Genomic DNA, 22,745 nt, shown 5'->3' with positions numbered 1-22,745 from the left:
TACCTGGTAACCCTACGTGCCTTCTTAATAAATGGCGACGCCAGCATTCCCATATTATTTACAAGTTTATTCAGATTTCATTATTACTATCGTATATATGCATAAAAGAAATATTTCAAGCTATACCTATATTTATGTCACCCCCTTTTTTCTTGACAAGGGTTATAAGCGCTTGGTGTGAGAAAAAAAAATTGTTAATAAATGTGCTTATGAATAGTAGATATATTACATACAAAGTAAAAATTTGGTTAAATGCCCTTTTTCTTTTCATTCACAAACCTATTTTAGGGCTATAAAGTTTGGATACAAATTCCGATAATTGGGGCCCCTTTACAAAATTAATATGTTGTTGTAGTTTATTTTTGAGTTTAACAAAATATCAATTCGGTATAACGCATAGTATAATGACACTAATATATAATATGTACTAAGAAAATTGTTATAAACGCAACTAAGACTAAATTTGGGGTAAATCATACTCCTCGAAGAATTTGTTTCACATATTCAAGTAAAACGTAAGCTTTTAAATTTATAGGAAAATTAACGGGATCGTTTTACATGTTCAGGTAAAACGTGAACTTTTAAATTTATGGTAAAACTAACGAAATCGTTTTACATGTTCAGGTAAAACGTGAACTTTTAGATTTATGGTAAAATTAACGAAAAAACGAACGTAAAACTAACGACATCGTTTTACATGTTCACGTAAAACGTAAACTGTTTTGCATTTACCAGTCAGTGCTGGTATTGTTTTGTTTTTTGTTCAACTAAGTCTAAAAAAAAAATTAAATTAAAATAATAAAATGAAAGAACAAAGAAAATAATTCAGATTTGAATTGTTTCATGTATGTATATAATAATATTACTTTAATATGTATACATTTATTTTTGACATATATTCATGTAGAATGAAGCAATTTAAGTTCCACTGCAAATTTTATGATTTGTAAGTTAAGCTCGATAATGCATTCACTTCTTGAGTTGAGGTTGATAATGAAAAAAGCAATAAAGTAGATGCCATATTAATTATTCACAATTTACACGGGCATGCTGCAGTTAGTAAGATGGCAGTAAGCAATAAAAATTTGCATGTACTTTAATTTACATTATCACTAAATTTAACAGTTTACTTATAAAGATTATAGAAAATAGTATATTTTTTGTTGATAATGTAAATTGATTTGCATTGCTCGTTAATTGCATCCCTTAATATAAATTTAATGCGTTTTAACTGATAATGCAATTGAATTTGAATTACCAACAAAACTTTATTCCTTACAGGAACAATATCAATACCTTTTGCTCAATCCAAAAACAGAGAACTGCGCTAAAATCAAAACGATTTTGATATTTACGCATGTCTGCAAATATTGCACATGCTTTTTTCTTCGTGTGTGGTGAATCTTACACAGTTTACCTGTGGTTCCTGATAATATAACATCAGTAATTATTGGTTAAAAATGTTAATATCGAAGGCGTAAGGACCATCTGTAGCTTGTAACAGGAATTCACACAAATTTAATAATACATAATAATTTTTTATGCAATTAGAACACATGTTTCATTTGTTGCGCTACTTTAAAAATGAATATTGCGCAGTGTTTTTGAGCCGCGTATGTCAAAATTTTCATTTGTACAAATTCCGTCGTTTTATATTTGCGCATGGCTTTTGTGTCATGTATGGGCCGTCTTACGTGTTAGGATTCTATACTAGGGTGATAGCCTTGAATTTGAATATGTTTGTATATTAATAATATATGTTGTTGTAGAGTCAAAAATAAATTTAAAGAACAAGGTTGAGGCCACAAATACGTATATTTAGTTCAGTATTGGAACGAACTCACCGCTTTAACCGCTGATATTCGTTGTCGCAATTGGGATGGCCGCAGGCCGATGTTCGCTGCCCTGTGGTTGTTATTGTAGCTGGTGTTGTTGTAGCCCGTATGGTCGTAGCTGATAAGGTTGCGGCTAGTATTGTTGTAGCCGGTATGGCCGTAGCTGATAAGGATGCGGCTAGTATTGTTGTAGCCGTTATGGTCGTAGCTGATAAGGTTGTGGCTAATATTGTTGTCGGTGGTGCCCGTGATAATAGTAGGTGCCGTTGGTGGTGGTTGGCGCTTTGGGTCGAGGTAACCGAGTGAACCGGGTGGCGATAAAGCTTCGTGCTACCCTTTACGAGCCGGATGACTCGGCTCTTTGACGTTGATTGTATTACGCGGCAGCGTACTGCTGGCCCTGGAGGCAGAGGTGGTGTCGGACGCTTTTCCGCAGATGGTAGGGTTCTTTGTAAACGTAGAGGAAGGGGTTTATCTCACTAGGTGTGACTGCGAACGCCGACCTACTTCAACTGGATCTTGTGTCCACACAACACAACCGGTGCAAGGTTTATTACCACCCAAAATAGACGCGTAGAAACGAGATTTGTCGGAAAGAACGGTTTCGGTGCTTTGCGCTATCGACTCTTTCCTAGTTTCTGGACAATCACCTGCTTACGCGCACAGGCGGCGAGGTTGTTTTGTGATTAGTTGAGTATCGTTGGGGATGCGCAGTGAGCAATAAGGTTAATAAAGCAGTATATTAGCGGAACTTGACGCCTTTGCTGCTGAAGTTATGCCCCTAGATGTTATATATCCCGTTTGTATAATTGTAGGGTCGCCAAAATTTCGCTCACGCAATTTTCCACCTTTCCTCTTTTTCTTTTTGCCGGAAACTCATCGCAATTTTCGCTAGTGATCGCAGATCTGGTTTTTCCTTGCTTTCGATACTTTTGATATCGCCACTTTCGCCCCATCACTAGGTGTGCTCGCGCGAACACGCTCCTAAGTGGACCGTAACCGTAGACCGTAGCAGCAGATCGTAACAAGTTTCCAGCTACAATAAGGTTTTTTTGGGCAGCTATGTATATATATATAATCGTTGGGCTGCAGCGATGTATCTTCAAGTAAAACTGATTCCGGCCTGGGATATATACTTCCGAGGCCCAAGTAATCCGAGACCGAAATACCTTCGTCTAGTTCTTGTTAAACCTGAACAGTTGCAGCAGGAAACATTTTCCAGTATATTTAACCAAGGAAAAATACCGACGGAAAAAGGATCTCACTACCATGTAAGAGTTAGTGTTTGTCTCAGCTGACTTCAGGCTCACATGTACAAGGCAGACCTCAGGTGGCTAGCGGGATTCCTAATTCTTTATATTGCACCAAGTTCGTCTAATTTGTACACATTCGGACCAAAAGACGTGTGCTATATACCGGGATATAGATTCGCTTCTGAACCCAGATGATAATTTTCTATATTAAAACAGTTCCAAGCAATCGAAAAGGTCAGACATTCTCGAGTTAGCTGTCATCGCACTGGGCTTAAGAAACCGCTTGGCTGTATGAGTAGATGTGTGCTTCACAGCCAGAAACTTGTCACAAATAGTCCACTTTCACCTAGTAGGAAGAAAAGATTCTTAGTGGCAACCCCGACACAAACAGGCAAACAATGAGCACCAAAAATGACAAACCGGAGCAAAAATAAATGAAGCAGGAAATTATAGAAGTAGCAGTGACGAGCGGTATAATGAATTCTCCATATCACACAAAAAATTGTTGCGATGTATATATCACAATAAGATGATGAAATCATCAAAATCTTTCAAAACTTTCCATATTACAGTAAACAGTTTTCTAAGCGCCACAACAAAATACATCTGCGAAATACTTTTTATGGCTTCTGCATTTTCTATAAAGCCCCCGGCAGATTTTGTTCTGCCAGTGAATTGGTTTACCTACATTTAAAAAGTAAGTATCACATCCCCTCTTCCCTCGCCCTCTCTATCACATTATTTTCTATTTTACTTCTGTTTTTCTCTATCCCTTGTTATATTTATCTCCCTTCCACAATCCATTTCCGTTCCCACTCCCAACGCAGCTAAAGCTTTTGCAATTTTTATCCGATCTTGAGCCATGCAATTACCAACAAATTTTGCATTCGTCCTTATATATATAATATTATGGAAGGCTGCTCAAATAATAAATTTCAAGCAAATCCCTCAATAAATAATTATTATTAAAATGGGTCGGATTCTGGTCCAATTTGCGGAAAGATATGCTTGTCAAATAATAAGCTAGTCACGGAAGTACTCTTATACCAAATTTCAAGCAAATCGCACCATAAACTATTTCTTCTAGAAAAGGCCGGCTCCTGGTCCACTTCGCTGAATGAAAAGTTTCTGAAATATTTCATTGGTTAAAAAGGTAAAGGGGCCGAATTTCAAGTGAATCGCGCCATAAATTAAATTTCTTGCAATTGGTCGGTCCCTGGTCCACTTCTCGGAAAGAAAAGTTTCTCAAATAATGAGCTAGTCAGGGAAGGACCCCCAAACCGAATTTCAAGCGAATCGCACCATACAATATTTTATTTAGAAAAGGTCGGCCCCTGGTCCACTTCAGAGTATGCCCAAATATTTTCTTTGTCAAAAAGGTACCCTTGTATCGAACTTCAAGCGAATCGCACCATAAATACGATTTTTTGGCATAGGTCGGCCGCTGGTCCACTTCTCGGAGAGAAAAGTTTCTCAAATAATGATCTAGTCATAGAAATACCCACAATACCGAATTTCAAGCAAATAGCGCCAAACACTATCTTATTTAGAGTACCTCGTTCCGGAATTAAAAGTTTTTCAAATATTACCTTTGTCAAGGAGATACCTCTGTACTGAATTTAAAGCGAATCGCACCACATATAAGATTTTTTGGAATAGGTCGGTCCCTGGTACACTTTCCGAACTGAATTGTAAATCTAAAGCATCCTCAAACCCTCCTCAACACACATAAAATTTCATCAAAATCGGTCCAGTCGTTTAGAAGTTCAGTTACAAACACACGCACAGAAGAAATATGTATGTATATACATATGTATTTAAGATAGTTTTAGCATCACTTTGTTTAAATTAAATAAAAATGTAGGTAAATGTGATGAATGACGTTTCCAAATATATTTTGTTTTGAAAATCTGTTTAATACGATAGATAAAAGCTTCTAAAAATGTCGAAAATTCATGTGCAAGTGGGAGCGATTTTTTCCGCGACAGTGACTGATCATTTATATAGGAGCGATATGGCAAATCTATTTATCATCACTGATTGTTATCGTCGTTTGCTTTGTTTATAGTTCGAGCTTGGATTTTGTGTGCAGTGTTGAAATTGTGCGTGTAATAATAAAATAAAACGCAATAATTAATTATAATGCTTATAAAATTATATAATAATACTCAGTAATCAATTATAATACTAATTAAATAATACAATAATATTCATTATCGAATGAAATCGAAATGAAGGCGTTTTGTGTGTGTCAAACGGCTTCGGTTGCGTTCTTATCGTATGAAAATAACGGTATCGCTTTCGTTTTCGTTTCTTTCTTTGATTTGAACTTATCATGATCGTAGAAGCATGTGGTTACAAATAAAATTGACGGTATACAAAGTGTTTAAAATATAAATAAAAAATTAAAAACAACAACGTGTTTTGCTTTACCTCAATAAGAGGACATAAAAATATTTTGTCCGTCACTTACCAATTGGAGCGTACCCGATTTTATTATATTATTCATATACATACATAGTTTCCTTTAAACAAATCACAGACGTTAATGCAAAGTGAAAATGCCACATAAAATCTTTCCACATTCATTAAGCCAGGTTGATGTATGATATAGCTAACGCTGTTTAAATTGAGCACATAATTGCGCTAACGGGATCGAAAAGTGAAATTAAAATAATAATAAAAGAAAAAAGTGATAATAATTTAAAAAATTAAATTAGTGAAAAGTGCAAACAAAAAAGTGTGATAAGGTGTTCAATATGGCGGAGCATCCGATCGGTTTTCTTAAGCGTGTGATTGACAGAGATACAGCATGGGATGGTAATTTTAAAAATGAGGTGAGTGTGTCTTTTTGCTATTCTGACATCTATGCTAATAATACTGTTTTCACACAGAAACTTAATGATTTCATTTCACCCGCTAATGAAATCGTAAATTTTTTGCTTTCACACAGAAGTAACTGCTCGATTAGTATGAAGGATGAGACAGACAATCATGGCGGAACGATACAAGGTGGGAGCATGTTGACATACCTACAAACAAAAAAAATTCCATGTACTTGTAAATTCGATGGACAAATGTCAAAATCGTACTGCGCCGGTAGTTGATGTATCAAATCAAATAAAAAATGTTATAATCAGCTGTTCGATGCGGCCACCTTGTAACGTTCCGCCATGCAGACAATGACATTTGCTTTGACAAATGACATTTTTAAGCACTGAACACACCAAAAACTAAGAAGCGGAAACGAAAGTGGAACGCTGCCTACAGAGTTGCATTGTGCTTTTGACTTCATTAGGCATTCGATTAGCTACTAATGAAATTGTTGAAATAATAACTTGGAGTTTTAAGTTCAATATTTCCTATTGGGAACATATTTCTAATAATTAGAATAAATAAGACATATTACATATATTGATGAGTTAACTATATGTACACATGAATTTTATCTTTTAGTCCTCATTAAATCGTTGAACTAAGAAGTGCTTTTCTTTTATTGTACCGGACATTCACGCAAGTATACAAATCCCCTTCCAAATTCCTACCAACAGAAATAATAATAGATTCGAATTTTGTAGGGAAGATTGAGCTCAATAAGCGTCTTAATGTAGAAAATTGCCTTTATTATTCAATAAGCCGTCTGTGTGAAAATAGTATAAGACACTTGTCCATTGTGTATATATACAAGTGTGTCAACTAAGAGATAAACGTCAAAACTACTAACAGCCTCGCTCACCTGATGCCATGGTTCAACTATATACTAGGTTGGCTCATCTGTAAAGCAACAAAATATGTCTGTTCAAATTGTCAAAATCTGTGTATTGGTGTTGGTGCGAATGGTATGGAATGGAAACATACAACTTAGCAGTTTTTGTATGTGTAAGTAAAATGTTGCCAATGTGTTGGTTTCATTTTGAGTTTGCCATCTCCTTTTGACAATCCCTTCGACCATGCAATGACATAAATAAAATCAGCTGATGAGATGAGCCAACCTGTACATAATTGAACCATGCCGGATGCAAATCTCAGGTCTAGGGTTGCATTTTTGGTACGTACGTCTACTTTAAGCTGAGTTGCATTTGATAGTTTATTAAAACTTTGTAGTACTTGCAGATGTAATAGTTGCATATATTTCAGCGGAAATATAAATACCTAGCTTTACCCAGCGTACGTTGTAACGCCCGAGATTGAACGAATGTTGCGTAATTTTTTCTGTTTTGTTTGTTGATAATTTAGTTTACTCTTCAGTAAATTGGATTGAATTATGTACGCAAATTTGGCGAAATTTTCGTACATATTTTTTATTATTGTATGTTATTGTAATGCAAGTGGGTACACAATATTTTTGGTTTTTTCGTTCGGTGCAAAGATAAATAAATTGTTTGGCTTTCCAACTCTAGAGCAAGCAACATATGTATAGCTGGCCATGGGAAAAGCATGGACTCTCTAAATTTAATCCTGCAACAGTAAGCGATTGTCCTTCGTTGTAGAGCTGCATTCGATTCAATTTTTTTCGAGAAGCGATTTTTTCGATTCGATTCTAGAAAAAAATCGATTTAATCGATTAAATCGAAACGAATTTATTTAAATTTTGCTTATTCTTTGTAACAATGTACTTACTTATGTACTTAACCATTTACTCGATTTTTCCCGACAAATAAAGCAGGCAAGGCCCTACCGAGACTGGTGCAAGCGGTGCGGTGCACCAGGGCCCAGGCTCCGAGGGGCCCCAAACCCCCGAGTCGCAAATGTTTCACGGAAAAATGTTTACACTAAATATGGGAAAAATTTTATTTTGTATTTATTTTATTCAAATTCTAATACAAAAGCAGATATCGGGATGGACGTCTAGGATAGAAATTCAGTAAAATACCGTATTCTACACATACTAAACGTCAATTTAGACCATCTAGTAAAAATTCTCGGCTTCGCCTTGGATTCTGAACTGTGGATGCGCGAAAATCGATGTTTCGAATGTGCCGATTAAGCTACTATTAGTGTCTGAAAATGATCTAATTATTGAAAGATTTTAAGCCCTTTAATATGTAGTCGTGTAAATGGACACATGAAATTCCACTTATATACGAACGACTCGAGACTCGAGAACCGTGCGCGCTGATTATTTTAAAACTTATTAGGAAGTAGAGGGACCCACAACTCGTAACACGCGTTGAAGTTATAATGTTTCTGAGATTTTACATTGAGTATAAGTCATTAATTTCTTAGTCAAATGTAGTGATATAAGAATATTTTTTTTTTAGCGCTGATCACTTGTGATTAGCGACACAAGTAGTACGACAATTTGGCTGTAAAAAAGTATGTAAAGAAAGTATGTATGCAACATAATATAAAAATATCCTACAAGCAAAACCTTTTGTGTCGTATATGCTTTTTTTTTTTTTGTAGAAAAAGGGCCTCCTGTGGGCCCCATGACCTCCGGTACGGCCCTGAAAGCGGGACAGTTTCTCTCTCGTTTCGTTGACTGCCGACCAAATTGGAAGCATCAAGGAACGCCACATGGGCCTTCACTTGATCCTTTCATGGCAGTGAGATAATTAGTATAGTATATATATAGTATATACCGAAATGTCATACTTTTTGCGCTTTTTTGAATCTTTTATTTCAAAACAGAGTATCATACCCATATATGTTTATATGTAATACTCCTATATTGCTAATACAATATGCTCGCAATGAGTTTTGATTTGGAAATCAAAAAAAGACAGCCTACGAAATTTTTGTGATTGTAGAAGCATAAGTGTGAGAAGAAAAAATTTAAATTTGGGTACATTCGATTTTTTATTACAAAAACACTTTTAAACAGCAATATATCGGCACTCTGATGTTTGTAATATAGGAGTATTACATACATATCGCTCATTTACTTCAATAGTGTCATAACTCAAAAAACACAATTTTCCAGGAGAGCCATTCAAAGATTTTAACTGCCATATGTTGCGCATATAAAGGCATATTTTCATTTGTATAGCACGTGGTAAATTTGCAACGGATCACAAAGATTTTTTTATACAACATAGATCATGTTATTGGGTACGTTTATATGTTATTAACTCAAAAGTCATGTTTTTTGAATTGTGACACTATTGAAGTAAATGAGCAATATATGATCATACCAAAAAATAGATAAACCCATTTTCAATATATTGCTTACCAGAAGTGCGCAGAAATTTCTTCATCTTTCTATCTTTCTCTCGAAACCAACAACACAATAAAGCTAAATTTATAAAAATAATAAAAATTACAGAATATGTATTTCCTCAAGCGTCCGTAAAGCAGATAGTCATGAAAGCTTCGATGCCTAAAGAATCGAACGATTCTAAAAAAAAAAATCGGTTCTACATTTCTAAAAAAAAGATCGATTAAGAATGGAATCGAAATCCAGCTCTACTTCGTTGCTTCGATTACATTCGGTATTAATTTCTTAACGCAAAGTCTGGTTCCATTGCACAATTTTGGTGGGTCTAAATTCCGAAGAAGCGATTGGTGGTGCTAAAGAGTTTAGAAATTCAATTGGATAATTCACAATTTGATCTTCATCTGTAACTGTGTCGATCGATTTATATTTCGCCACTTCACCAGGAATTTGGATTTGAATGCCATCATTGAGTTTGCTAACATGATCACAAATTAGTAAAATTTTGGACCATAGGCGGTCACCGCCCACTTTTAAAATAAGGTAATTCAAAAGTTTTGCAAGCTATAATTTGGCAGTAGTTGAAGATATCATGATGAAATTTGGCAGGAACGTTACTCCTATTACTATATGTGTGCTAAATAAAAATTAGCAAAATCGGATGACGAACACGCCCGCTTAAAAAAAATTTTAAAGTAAAATTTTACCAAAAAATTGAATATCTTTACAGTATATAAGTAAATCATGTCAACATTCAACTTCAGTAATGATATGGTGCAACAAAATACAAAAATAAAAGAAAATTTCAAAATGGGCGTGGCTCCGCCCTTTTTGATTTAAATTGTCTAGAATACTTTTAATGCCATAAGTGGAACAAAAATTTACCAATCCCTGTGAAATTTGGTAAGGGCTTCTATGCCGGTAACTGTTTTTATACACAGTCGACCGTCTGTCCTTCCTCTTGGCCGTTAACACGATAACTTGAGCAAAAATCGATATATCTTTACTAAACTCAGTTCACGTACTTATCTGAACTCACTTTATTTTGGTATTAAAAATGGGCAAAATCCGACTATGACCACGCCCACTTTTTCGATATCGAAAAATTCGAAAATTGAAAAAATGCCATAATTCTATACCAAATGTGTGATGATGCAATACAATTCTCAATGGAGGCTAAATATCTAGGGGTCACACTGGATAGAACCCTCACGTGGAATGCTCATTTGGATGCTATCCTAAACAAAGCAACAAGAGCTTTCTTCGCCTGTAATCGTCTCTACGGCAAAACATGGTGGATATTTGCAAAAATGGTATATTGGACATTTAATACTGTTGTAAGGCCAACAGTCACCTATGCTTCCCTAGTTTGGTGACAAAACCACGCAAAGAACAGCAACAGCTAAACTTAGCAAACTGCATCGACTAGTTTGCGTTGGCATAACGGATGCGACGAGAACCGCCCCTGCTGACGCACTTAGTGCTTTAGTGGGAATACCTCCCTTCCCTATTCTGATAGAGAAAGAGGCAACACTAGGTGCACTAAGACTTCCAAATATTTCTGAGTTGAAGCAAGGAAATATGATAGGGCATATGAAAGTAATAAGAAAATTAAGAGGAAATTGCGCATTACAATTGCGTGACGTAATGCCCCCTAAGCTCATAATCTCATGCTTAGAAATAGGGAATCCTTATAACGACCCTGACTCAGAGGACTGGTTGACGGATGGATCGAAATTCGATGATGGAAGAACGGGAGCTGGCATCTGTGGGCCAAACTTCAAAAAATCGATACCAATGGGTTGCTACCCCACCATATTTCAGGCAGAAAATCATGCAAAAGAAGTCTGTGGTAGAGAATGTCTGAGAAGAGGCTCAACATCGAAGAGCATCTACATTATGTCGGACAGCCAGGCGGCACTGCGTGCCTTGCAATCCTACACAGTTACATCTAAGCTAGTGGATGAATGCACTGAAATCCTTAATGCCCTGGGAGCCAAAAACAAGGTTTTGTTAGGATGGGTTCCCGGACATCAGGGACATGAAGGTAATTAACATGCAGATTACCTAGCAAAACAGGGTGCCACATCAGCATTCTATGGTCCAGAGCCCTTTTGTGGACTTACAAAAGCATACACCAGGGAAACTATAAGTAACTGGGAAACTAAACAATTCAGACGTCACTGGATTGATTGCCCAGGGCAAAGGCAGGTCAAACTGTTTATACTTCCGGCAACGAAAGTATCAGCCAAACTCATTCACCTAAGCAGGGAGGACCTAAGAACTCTTACTGGGTACTATACGGTACTCTGCGGTCTACGATATCACCTAAGTAAATTAAATCTATCTGATACCCAAATTTGTCGCTTCTGTGAGCTGGATGATGAAACGCCGGTTCACATTCTCTGCAAATGCGTCGCTCTAGCTAGGAAGAGACTATCCCATCTAGGTGGTGGGACTCTTAATCCCTATGTGATATGGAGTAAAAAGCCTGAAGAGGTACTTAGATACATCAAAAGCCTCCAGATACAAAATTAGGCTGAAAGGTCTTGCACAATAGATCTGCACAAAGGTCGCAGTGCTTCCAGACCTATCAATAATAATAATAATAATACCAAATACGAAAAAAGGGATGAAACATGGTGATTGGATTGGTTTTTTGACGCAAAATATAACTTTGGAAAAAACTTTGTAAACTGGGTGTGACACCTACCATATTAAGTAGAAGAAAATGAAAAAGTTCTGCAGGGCGAAATCAAAAGCCCTTGGAATCATGGCACGAATACTGTTCGTGGTATTACATATATAAATACTTTAGCGGTACCCCAACAGATGATGTTCTGGTTCACCCTGGTCCGCATTTTGGTCGATATCTCGAGAACTTCACATATTCAATTAAGGGCCACACCCTTTTAAAACCCTCATTAACACCTTTAATTTGATACCCACATATACAATTAAGGGCCACTCCCTTTTAAAACCCTCATTAACACCCTTAATTTGATACCCACATCGTATAAACACATTATAGAGTCAACCCTGGTCAACCTTTCTGTCGATATCTCGAAAAGGCGTCCACCTATAGAACAAAGGCCCACTCCATTTTAAAATACTCATTGCCAGGGTTACCCTAGTTTCATAAATCTCGCGAACTTCTCGACATTCTTACTTAATCGCTGTATGGACAGTATTTATACACTGCTTTTTTTACTTGTGACTATTTTGTTGATTATAACTTCGTTTGGGTAATCCAGTTTTCTGTTGATTTTGCAAATTTTGCTGATTTTTCTGTTCGCATACCCGGCTCTCCAACAAAAAATTAAGAAAAAGAGAGAGTAACGTGACATTTCATTTTGCTGAGAGCTGCAATTTTCTGTTGGTAAAATTTTTGCCAACAGCAATTTACAAAGAAAAACAGCTGATCGAAAAACTGCTGGCTGTAATTTACGCAAATTGCGAAATTTAATTCAAGTATTGCAGCCGGAAAATAAAGCATGCAAAAGGTATGTGTTAATGAAAATAATGCGGCCAACATCTGGATGAATTGGTGACTCTCGTGGAACAAGATGGACAAACTTTACGAGTTTTCCATTTTTTCAACTTTTTATAATTTTTTGTACCGCCAAATAATTCATCAGCTGTTCGCAAATTGTGATAATTCTTGATGGATTTCTGTTCGCGTACTTGTTTACATATTTTTCTCTATGAGAGGATTTTGGCTGTTTGTAAGTTTCTGTTGGAAAAATACGCGAACAAAGCTTATGTTGCTTCCAATGACATTTAATTCAAAACATATTTATTATACATATAATTTTGTTCGCAATATTTTATTTTTCAACCAGACATCAAGAACACGGCTTCTATAGAGATTCTCGAATCTCGAATTACTCGTAACACACGCGATCTTCTCGACTTTCAGTTCAGTCGCTGCATTGGCAATATTCTATACATTTCGGGGTTTTTTACTTGTGGTTTTGCGGACATTTTGGCTTGTGCTCCAGAAGAAATCGAAAGCTGTATATAAAACAGCTATGAATTGATTCAGTTGAATGCCGAGAAGCTCGCGAGCCTCACGAGTAATTCGAGATTCGAGAATCTCACGGGAAGGCGAGACTCGCGAGAAATCTCTTCTCGAACATGTTCGAGAAATCGTTTTTAAACAGATATAAATTGTGAAAATTTTGGAATATATAGCATTTAAGACACCTTATTTTCAATAGTTAATTGTTTGCTTATATTCAATGGTATTGTTTATTTTTTCTACATTTATCTATAACTAGCAGACACGGCAGACGTTGTTCTGCCTTAAATTTGGCCTATCTGCATACATTTTAATAAGCTTTTTCCGTCTAACTCTGCCCTACCCGTCTACACTTTTTCCTAATCTCTTTACTCACTCCTCCCTCCGTCTTTTTCGCTTCATCTCCATCTTCGTCTCATTCTATCTCTTTCTCAGTCTCCTTCTCTCTTTTCTTTTCTCTCAAGTTTTTCTCCTTCTTCTTCATCTATTATTGCCAGTCCGAGAGGGTGGTATGTATTTTGTTCCAGTCCCATTCCGAGTCTCAGTCCCAGTCCCACTCCGAGTCTCAGTCCCAGTCCCAGTCCTAATCCCAGTCCCAGCCCGTCTCTGGAAAAAAGCATCCCGGAAAAAAGCATCGTAAATACTAATATAGGCAAATTTATATAATAAAATTTCAGGCAAATCGAATAGGACGTATGTAAATAGGTATGTGAGTATTATTAATTCATATCTTTATTTCGGCTTCGCATGCATATTTATCAGTTTTGCCAGGTTGATGCGACTAAATCGAATATCACAATGAACTTCAGAGCTCTCATCAACAGCTTTCATTTGATATCCATAATACGCACACATTCTAGCGGTATCCGGGTCCATGTTTTGGCCTATATCTCGAGACCCTAGTCACTCGGCGGTGTAAACCTTACTCTGTATTATAGCACACATCAACAGCATCAATTTGACACCCATAATATAAAAACACATTGTAGGTGTATCCGGGTCCATGTTTTGTACTATATCTTGAGAACCTATCCTCCCAGTTGTATGAAAATTATCCTGTACTATAGCACTCATCAACAGCTTTCATTTGATATACATATTGTATAAACACATTCTAGGGGTACCCGGGTGCACGTTTTGGGCTATATCTCGAGACCCTAGCCTGCCAGTTGCATGAAAATTTTCTTGTACTATAGCACTCATCAACAGCTTTTATTTGATATCCATATTGTATAAACACATTCTAGGAGTATCCAGGTCCACGTTTTGGGCTATAGCTCGAGACCCTAGCCTCCCAGTTGTATGAAAATTATCCTGTACTATAGCACTCATCAACAGCTTTCATTTGATATCCATATTGCATAAACACATTCTAGGAGTACCCGAGTCCACGTTTTGGGCTATATCTCGAGACCCTAGCCTCCCAGTTGTATGAAAATTATCCTGTACTATAGCACTCGCCAACAGTTTTCATTTGATATCCATATTGTATAAACACATTCTAGGGGTACCCGGGTCAACGTTTTGGGCTATATCTCGAGACCCTAGCCTCCCACTTGTATGAAAATTATCCTGTACTATAGCACTCATCAACAGCTTTCATTTGATATCCATATTGTATAAACACATTCTAGGGGTACCCGGGTCCGCATTTTGGGCTATATCTCGAGACCCTAGCCTCCCAGTTGTATGAAAATTATCCTGTACTATAGCACTCATCAATAGTTTTCATTTGATATCCATATTGTATAAACACATTCTAGGGGTACCCGGGTCCACGTTTTGGGCTATATCTCTAGACCCTAGCCTCCCAGTTGTATGAAAATTATCCTGTACTATAGAACTCATCAACAGCTTTCATTTGATATCCATATTGTATAAACACATTCTAGGGGTACCCGGGACCACGTTTTGGGCTATATCTCGAGACCCTAGCCTCTCAGTTGTATGAAAATTATCCTGTACTATAGCACTCATCAATAGTTTTCATTTGATATCCCTATTGTATAAACACATTCTAGGGGTACCCGGGTCCACGTTTTGGGCTATATCTCTAGACCCTAGCCTCCCAGTTGTATGAAAATTATCCTGTACTATAGAACTCATCAACAGCTTTCATTTGATATCCATATTGTATAAACACATTCTAGGGGTACCCGGGTCCGCGTTTTGGGCTATATCTCGAGACCCTAGCCTCCCAGTTGTATGAAAATTATCCTGTACTATAGCACTCATCAATAGTTTTCATTTGATATCCATATTGTATAAACACATTGTAGGGGTACCCGGGTCCACGTTTTGGGCTATATCTCTAGACCCTAGCCTCCCAGTTGTATGAAAATTATCCTGTACTATAGAACTCATCAACAGCTTTCATTTGATATCCATATTGCATAAACACATTCTAGGGGTACCCGGGTCCACGTTTTGATCTCAAGACTCTAGACACGTAGCGAAAAAAAAGGTAGACGTTGGCCGATTCTCAGACCTACCCAATACGCTGACAAAATTTCATGAGAATCGGTTCAGCCGTTTCGGAGGAGTTCAGCCTCTAAAACCGTGACAGAAGAATTTTATATATTAGATATTGATACAAAGATTGAAAGTATATTGAAACAATGCAACTCTGTCTTCCTGTTGTCCTGCAGTCCACTCTATTCGACTGCCTTAATTTACTGCCTTTCACTCTCTTTCGCAACATTAGCCATCATCCCGTCGCAAAGATCCTGAGCCAGATAAATAATTTTGCATGTAAATGCAACAACAACGATTTTAGCCAGATAAATCCAGACAGATGTCTGGTGCAATTTTGGAGCCAGATAATTTGTTTATTTCTTGTCTTTTCTTGTACTTTTTCAAAAATAAATGTCCTGCTTGGCCCCTAGCCGTATGAGTTAAATGAAAAACAGCGGTGACATCTGCCTACCACAACTCATGTGCACAAAAATATCACGACCTCTGCTTCTCAAGTCTCCCATTAATCCAGAGCATTCCCGTGAGCATTGAGCGTGATACGGAAAGTATTTGAACTGGCAGCCGAACGACAAAGTTGAATGCGGCGTCCAGTTCTAACGTCAGCTGCCACTACCGTTCTCTTAAAATATTTTAACACACACATTTATATAACGCACTAATTAAGTGTATCTGGGTGAATTTGAAACAAAAAGATTTTAATTGTAGCTCATTTAGTTTCAGAGATATTTTACAAATTGAATTTTAGTGAGACTTAATTTTAAAATAATTCAATTAATATTTTGCTTTGCTACAAACGAGATTCTTTTTAGAATTACAAAATTTATATCTCCATGTGTTTTCATCATTCATAACTTGCTTTATCACTCAACGACTTTCCAAAGATCATTTTTTGAGCTATAATTACTAGAGCTACCCCAACTGAAAATAAACAAGTTTTATTGAAATTCACATTTAAAGACTTAATAATAACAAGTAAAGGTGTCTACGTTCGGGTGTAACCGAACATTATATACTCAGCGTGAGCTTCAATTGCACATTTCATTACAGATAAATTACTTCTCTACATAACACGTGGCGCCGGTACAGTGAAATAACTCCCAAATGCAATAGCTCCCAAAAAAAGAATGAAATAACTCCCAAATATTTTCCATACAAATTGGGACTTATTTCATTATGAAATAGCTCCGAATTCATTGGGACTTATTTCATAATTTTTGCTGGTAATTATTTCATAATGAAATAACTCCCAAATGAAATAAACCCCAATAAAATTTCTTTGGGAGTTATTTCATAACTTTTTGAGATTGGGAGTTATTTCATTTTCTTAAAAATACAATTGTATCAAACTTTGACGTTCTTCTAACAGTTTCTATGGGTCGGCTATACATTAAGGGACCAATTGGTTTTATTCGTAAATCGAAGGGGTTTGAACTTTGAAATTTTGCACATAGATTCTCAGGGAGTTCCCCAACGAGAATCAGTAAGTAATTTTTAATTGCTATTAACAGTTTACTAGTAATTAGTAGTTAAAGTTACCATGCTATAACTATCACTTTTTATCTACATACGAACACTTTCACAAGAATTTTATACATAAGTACACTTTATAATGTTTATAAAACCACAATCAACTATTTTCATTTGTTTAAATTTGCGTATTATTGTAAAATTTAATGATTTATTTGTTTACTTTCCGCGAACACAAGCATACAGCCATTTTATCTAATTCACTGCTTGCTTGGTGGTACCAGATGCTTTAAATTGTTCCAACGAATGAAAATTTTTAAAATAGTACCAACGAGAAAAATGGACCTTTTTCATACAACTCTATTTATTTTACAAAAAAATAGAAAATTTGGATTAAAAAATCAAGCGATGCACAGTAATTCTGCGTAGAACTTACTTACTTAATTGGCGCTTAACCGTCTAAACGGTTATGGCCGTCCAACAAGGCGCGCCAGTCGCTCCTTCGATCCGCCAACCGGCGTCAATTGGTCACACCAAGGGAGTTTAAATCGTTTTCCACCTGGTCCTTCCAACGGAGTGGGGCCGCCCTCTACCTCTGCTTCCATAGGCGGGTTCCGATAGAAACACTTTCTTGGCCGGAGCATCATCTTTCATTCGCATAACATGGCCTAGCCAGCGCAGCCGCTGCGTTTTAATTCGCTGGACTATGTTGATGTCTGCGTATAGCTCGTACAGCTCATCATTAAATCTTCTTCGGTACTCGCCATCGCCAACGCGTAGAGGTCCATACATCTTTCGAAGAACTTTTCTCTCGAACACTCCCAAAGCCGCTTCATCTGCTGTTGTCATGGTCCATGCTTCTGCCCCATATAGCAGGAGAACACCTTTCTGCATAATGCGATTTTTTAAAATAAATTACGTTTACTTCGACGGCACTATTCAAGTTTTCTTGTAATTGTAACTTTTACATATGTACATAATAGTTTGCTGTATTTTTCAAATCTCATTGTAACTGATTATATAGTATAAAGATACCATTTCAAATTTTGATTTGGGATTTATTTCATTTTTTTGGGAGTTATTTAATTTTTTTTGGGACTTATTTCATCGAGAGTTATTTCATGGGAGTTATTTCACTGCACCCGTGGCGCCGCCCGTTAAAAAAAAATGTCCCCCCATTTCCTCTTACAATAAAACTTGACAAGTGAAATATCATTGATTCAAAACTATTTTTTGCTAAGTTATAGCTTATTATTTTCGTCTACGACCCTTTTAAAAATCTTTTATATAAAAGTGGGCGTGGTCTTTATACGATCTCGTCCATTATTCCTAGAAATATTTCCTGCTATAGGGAAAGTATGTGTACCCAATATTATTACGATCCGTTAATTTTTCTTCGAGTTATGGCTCCTGAAACATAGAAAATTGTTTAGTCATAAAAGGGGCGGTCCACGCCCATTTTTTTAAATTGGAAGTTTTTCCTGTTTATTGTTATAAATCCACTTGGGAAATAAAATACCATTGATATAAAGCTCTTTTTTTGCAAAGATGTAGCTTATTTTATTCATCCACGACCTCTTTAAAAATCTTTTATATAAAAGTGGGCGTGGTCCTTAACCGATTTCATTAATTTTTCTTCAAAGCATTCCTTATGGTAAAGGAACCTCTCTGCCGAATTTTTTACGATAAGTTTAACGATTTTTGATTTATGATTAATAATATTTGTAAAATTGATTTTGTCACAAGTGGGCGGTACAACGCCGATTTAAAAAATGTTTCCAAATTTGTATCAAGAGTTTCAATATCAGTCCACATGTCAAATTTGAACATTCTAGGTGTATTATTTACTAAATTATCAGGTTTTTTGTGTTTTCAAAAATTTTATATATATAAAAAGTGGGCGTGGTTATCATCCGATTTCGCTCATTTTCAATACCAATCTATTCTGGGTCCAGGTAAGCTAGTGTACCAAATTTGGTGAAGATATCTTAATATTTACTCAAGTTATCGTGCTAACGGACGGACGGACATGGCTCAATAAAATTTTTTTTCGATACTGATAATTTTGATATATCTATCTCGATTCCTTTATGCCTGTACAACCAACCGTTAACCAATCAAAGTTAATATACTCTGTGTGCAAAGCACGCTGAGTATGACAAGTCATATACATACGTACATACATTAATGAGTCCCATAGTGCGAAAAAAATCAAAATCCTGCTAAATTCGACTACGGCATAATGATGCATTGAATACTGAGTGGAAGACCACCCTATATCGGCTGCCATTTCGAAAAAGCAATACCTCAGCGCATTCTTGATAAACCATCTAGAATTTGTTTAAACAACGCCCTATTTCTAAGTTTGCTTCAAAAATGACCTACCTCAGCACGTTTATGAAACAAGTCTTTGTAAATTTTTTCTGAAACCAATTCGGCTATGCCAAAATTTGGAACTAGTAGCCGGGGCATACTAAGAATGCTGATTCCACGATAGTGTATTTTGCGGGGTCCCCTTTCTTGTGGACTGGGCAAAGAACACTTGGATTCCAATCGTAAAGCATGCCCTCGTCCGATCATATTTTGCATAGACGTTGATGCATGCGCTTTACCAACTACTCGCCGCCGTATGTGAATAGCTTCGCACACAAGCCATCAGTGCCCGCGCCCTTGTTGCTTTTAAATACTTTTATTGCTATTCTGACTTCGTCATTATCGGGTGGGAGGACAAAAACTCCATCCTTATCGATCGATGGCTCGATTCATCATCTTCCCTGGACGTTTAATCGCTCTCTCCATTTAGGAGCACATAGAAGTCCCTCCATAATCCAAGCACCCTTTGCACTTCAGTTACCAGGTCGCCGTTTTAATTTTTACAGGAGTTTGCCCCGTGCTTAAAAACTTCTGTGTATCGCTGAAGTAGGCTAGCAACGCAAACTCAACGCACACACGCCTGTAAAGGCGTTCAGCTTCCCTTTTCAATTAGCATAGCGTTCACACACTACCCTTGTTGCGTTGGGTTTTGCTGTTTCATATCTTGGCTGATATTATTTTCGCTTTCCGCTTTTGGTTCCCAGATAAATGAGATCCTACACCCTGACGCAAATGTGGCAGCTCAGAGCTCCGCCTTTTCCACCACCAAATTTCTACGCTCCACAAACTTCCTTAAGAAGTAGTCGCTCTATCTTTGCTACCGGACTATCTAATCACATTTTGTCATTGCCCGTACTGCTCTTATCCTCATTATGTCGCTAATAATGTAGAAAATTGTTATATAATATATATAATCTCAGAGTCTGCGTCGGCATACGCATCACTTGATCACTCAAACGTAACAAATGAACAGCGTGTGCGAACATGAGTATGCGCGATGAAGACACTGAAAAGAAAAAAAAACATATCTATAAAACTAGCAACTCTAAGTAGTTTAATAAGCATGCGTAACACGTTAAAGTAAAATTTACTTGAACTTTAGAAATTCATGTTATGTAAGCAGCGAAAAATATATGTAATATGTACTTGCAACAATTTCTTTGTGAAACTAAAATAATACAACAAGTGCAATAACCGTTAATATAAAGTGCACTTTGCCAGCAAGTTGACAGTGAAAAAATGAGCATGAAGTATCTAAATGTCAAGTAGTCACAAGCAGTCATGCGCACATAACAAAACATATCTACTGCATAACGGATATGAACTAAGAAATTGCATTTCCAACGTACGCGGAAAACTCAAGTGAGTGTGACGCCAACATAAGTGCTATTATGTAACAATAACACAAAAAAAAAAAAAAAAAAAAAAAAACAAGTGATAAAAACGATTTCATAAAAATAAGTAGAGTGCAAAGAAATTTTAGGAAAAAACTTGTGAGAGGGTGGCAATTGTGGTAACTACAGCCGTCATAGACATAGTGACGCCATCATGCTATCAATGTGGCAATTACATTTGTAGTGCAGAAGCCAACATTCACTACTGCATACTAGAGGTTTACGCCGATCACTTCGTCGGCGGCGGCATAGGCTTTATTATATGCCGGCGGCGGCGGCGTGGGTGTTCTTACTTTAAAAGGCTTGATTTTTCCATTTAAAACAAGTAAGAACGGGACTGTCTTCGGCTGTGCCGAAGAGTTCATACCTTTCATGAATGGGGCTGAACAATAATCTTATCCCGTTCGTAATCTCCGAATAATCGGATGTTTAAGATAAGAAATATATAGTGAACAGATCTACATACCTAAACGATTTTTAAGATAAATATAAAATAAAAAATAGGTAGGTACTTTGTGTGAGGATGCAAAGTTTCAGGTTTTTTGTGGTCTGCGTGTAAAAACTATGACTACGAATCACGTATTATATATATATATATACCACCGATCTCTATGATTTTTTGACACAACAGTATATACTATATACGTAAGCAATCGGTGAAATTTGAAGGTTAAAGCTGTTAAAATGGGGTATAAATTGCGAAAAGTTTCTTATCTGAACAATCGGTTGTATGAGATATATACTATATATACAACCGATCTCTATGATTTTTTCAGACAACAATATATGCCATATACGTAAGCATTCGGTGAAATTTGAAGCTTCTAGCTGTTAAAATGGGGCTAAAATTGCGAAAATATATATATATACTATATATTTATACTATATGTACCACCATATATATACTATATATACCACCGATCTGTATGATTTTTTCAGACAACAATATATGCTATATACGTATGCATTCGTTGAAATTTGAAGCATCTAGCTCTTAAAATAGGGCAGTAATTACGAAAAGTTTCTAATCTGAACAATCGGTTGTGGGGGATATATAATATATATACGATCGATCTCATGAATTTTTTCAGGCAATAATATGTGCAATATACGAAAGTATATGGTGAAGTTTGAAGCTTCAATCTGTTAAATGAGTAAGATATTACAAAAATCCTCTTTTTCTGAAAAATCGGTTGTATGGAGGATATATGCTATAGTGGTCCGATCCGGCCGGTTCCGACAAATGTCTAATCGGACACCCAAATACACCCGCTCACCAAATTTTATCACGATATCTCAAAAATTGAGGGACTAGTTTGCATACAAACAGACAGACGGACATGGCTAAATCAACTCAGCTCTTCAACCTGATTATTTCGGTATACTTAATGGTGGGTCTATCTATTTTCCTTTAACGACTTACAATTTTGGGTTTCGTGACGAAATTAATATACCATTTCATTTTCTTGAAAGGTATAAAAATCATATTTAGTAAAAGTTTTGTTTGTATGTATTTCAGGAAATCAACGTTCTGGCCATTTCGGAAATATCCGGGGTTTTGCCTCAAAACTTCGCAGATCGTTCAAAAATTTTCAGGAGTAGCTCCTTGCGGAGGGATTGTCCCTCGTTCACTTACTCCAGAGGGGCTTGTACCTAACCCCGGTCTTTGGAATTGGTACTGCTGCGTGTGCTGAAAAAATAGAGATACAGAAAATGGTCACACTTTTGTCTATATATCTCTGCAAAGCGTAGTTTCACCTGGGGTTAACTCCT

At 36.6% G+C, this 22,745-nt stretch overlaps 1 protein-coding gene across 1 annotated transcript in view; it reads left to right on the top strand.

Annotated features, from left to right (window-relative positions):
• LOC137254056 (hydroxyacylglutathione hydrolase-like protein) overlaps positions 1-22,745 on the top strand; it is a 27,679-nt gene extending 4,934 nt beyond the window's left edge. The window contains exon 4 of the transcript XR_010953957.1: positions 22,492-22,745. The gene's annotated coding sequence lies outside the window, so the exon portion shown is untranslated. The remainder of the gene's footprint in view (positions 1-22,491) is intronic.

This window comes from Eurosta solidaginis, chromosome 5, assembly GCF_040869045.1.
Source record: "Eurosta solidaginis isolate ZX-2024a chromosome 5, ASM4086904v1, whole genome shotgun sequence".
NCBI classification, from domain to species: Eukaryota; Metazoa; Arthropoda; class Insecta; order Diptera; family Tephritidae; genus Eurosta; species Eurosta solidaginis.
This window is presented reverse-complemented; position numbering and strand designations above follow the sequence as displayed.